Below are 2,349 nucleotides of genomic sequence, written 5' to 3'. Positions count from 1 at the left end.
CTTCTTAATGCTGCATAACTTAGCCTGTCCTAGCTTGTACAGGTTCTAAAGATGCCACAATGGTAACTACAAGCAATTCATTGGCAGTTGGTACTTGAGAATTCTTCTTTGGGCTTGGACTGAGGGGCCAACTTCTTTCTTGTTTTGATTTTGGTGTAAATATAAAAAAAATCGCAGTCACAGAGCTTAAGAAGTCCAGATGTGAGATGTGGTCCTCTTGAAGACAAAGCCTGTTCTGTGAGTAAGCTCTGCCTCTCTTGGTAATGAAGTAGAGCCTCAGAGCTGGCCCCCTGAGGTCCCAGTTCAGGGGCTGTCAGGACTTTATGGAGAGCATATTGTAAATTTTCACTTTCTCTCGTCATAAACCAGTGTGAGAGTTGGCATATGTGTTGCAAGTGGAATTTTCTGCTTTCAGAGATTTGACACTTTGGCCCTTTTGTTGCAAATCCAGTTTTAATTTTCTTAACATAGTCCAGGCACAGCACATAAACCTTTTCACCCTAGAGAGGCATGTATGGTCAGTTCCACTTAGGTTATTTATTTATTTATTTAGCTTTGCCAAAATTGATTACAAGTGTTTCGACAAGTATCCAGGTGATTTCCCTGTCTGGGTAACTCAACAGCAAGGGGAAAACCAAACTGTTGTAGCACAAACAATAACTGGGGACCTTGGAAAGCTCCTGTATGGGAAAGGCCGAACCAGGTGGATGGAAAGCAAGGCACTGACTGCTAGTGCTTTGTTGAGATTTCAGGTTTGATATGTCTAGAGTCCTTTATGTCCAGAAAATTGCCTGTGAAAACTACATATCCAATAAATATCCACCAGACCCTTGTCAGTCCTTACTTTGCTTAATATAGCAGCCTTCAGCAATTCACACAGCTGACTCCTCCTTCCTTGAAATATCCCTTTCCCTTGGTTTCTTTCTATATATACTGGTGGCTTTATTTAAAATATTTATTTATTTATTTATTTGAAACTGAGAGAGAGAGAGAGGAAAGAGAGAGAGAGAGAGAGAGAGAGAGAGAGAGAGAGATTGATTGATTGATTTTCCACCCACTGGTTCACTCTCCAGATGGCAGCAACTGCCAGGATTGGGCCAGGCTGAAGCAAGGAGGCAGGAGTTTCTTCTGGGTCCTCCGTGTGGGTGTAGGGTCCCAAGCACTTGGGGCATCTTCTACTGCTTTCCCAATCGCATTAGCAGAGAGCTGGATCAGAAGTGGAGCAGCTGGGACACGAACTGGCACCCGTATGGGATGCTGGCATCAAAGGCGAGGCTTTACACACTACATCATGATGCTGGCCCACTGGCTAATTTTTTCAAACATAACATTGATAGATTTATTTATTTATTTGAAAGAGAGAGAGAGAGAGAGAGAGAGAGAGAGAGAAAATCTTCCATCTACTGATTAGTTCACTCACTCCTCAAATGGCTACAACAGCCAGGACTGGGCCAGGCTAAAGCCAGGAGCAAGGAGCTTCATCCACGTCTCCCACATGGGTGGCAGGGTCCCAAGCACTTGGACCATCTTCCACTGCTTTTCCCAGGCCATCAACAGGGAGCTGGATCAGAAGTGGAGCAGCCGGACACTAACTGGCACCCATATGGGATGCTGGTGTCACAGGCGGTGGCTTTACCTGCTACGCCACAATGCGGGCTCCTGTCTACTGGTTCTTATCATCTCTCTCTTTCTCCTCCCCCACATAGCTGTTAAATGTTGATGTTCACTATGCTCTGTCCTAGCAAATATTTTTTTATTCTTATTTCACTAATCTTGGATAATTTTATTCCTCAAATTACTTAAGCTACTGTCTCTGTGGTATCTCTGTGTCTCCCACTAAATCTCCTTCTACAGTGCCATATTACATATCCAATTATCTGCTAAACATCTTCATAGAGATGCCCCATGGGTATCTGAAAATCAACATATCCAAAGGACTATATGACCTTTTCCACTCATTGCTCCTTCTCCTAAATATCTTTACCTCAGTGAGGAAACCGTGAATCTACCCATTGCCTAAACAAGAACATACAAATATTTTTCAAGATCACTATCTCTCCCTCATCATATCTAGCTAATAGATAAGTATTGGTAACTCTCAAATTTCTCCATATCTATCTTCCGTAAGTTTATGACATCTAAAGAGATGTTCCACAGGCATCTTGAAGTCAATGTTTTCCAAATATACTTCACCATTTCCACTTTCCTAGTCTACTTTATCTAGTTTACCTCCCATCATGCCTAAATATCATCCTCACCATAAATGTCCTGTGTTTTTAATGCCACTATGAATTTAATTACGTTGTTTTTTCTGCCAAAAATCATCTCTTTTCCATCTGGCCATTTTCT

The sequence above is a fragment of the Oryctolagus cuniculus genome, chromosome X (genome assembly GCF_051225735.1).
Source record: "Oryctolagus cuniculus isolate XC-2025 breed Fujian yellow rabbit chromosome X, ASM5122573v1, whole genome shotgun sequence".
In the NCBI taxonomy this organism is placed as follows: domain Eukaryota; kingdom Metazoa; phylum Chordata; class Mammalia; order Lagomorpha; family Leporidae; genus Oryctolagus; species Oryctolagus cuniculus.
This window is presented reverse-complemented; position numbering follows the sequence as displayed.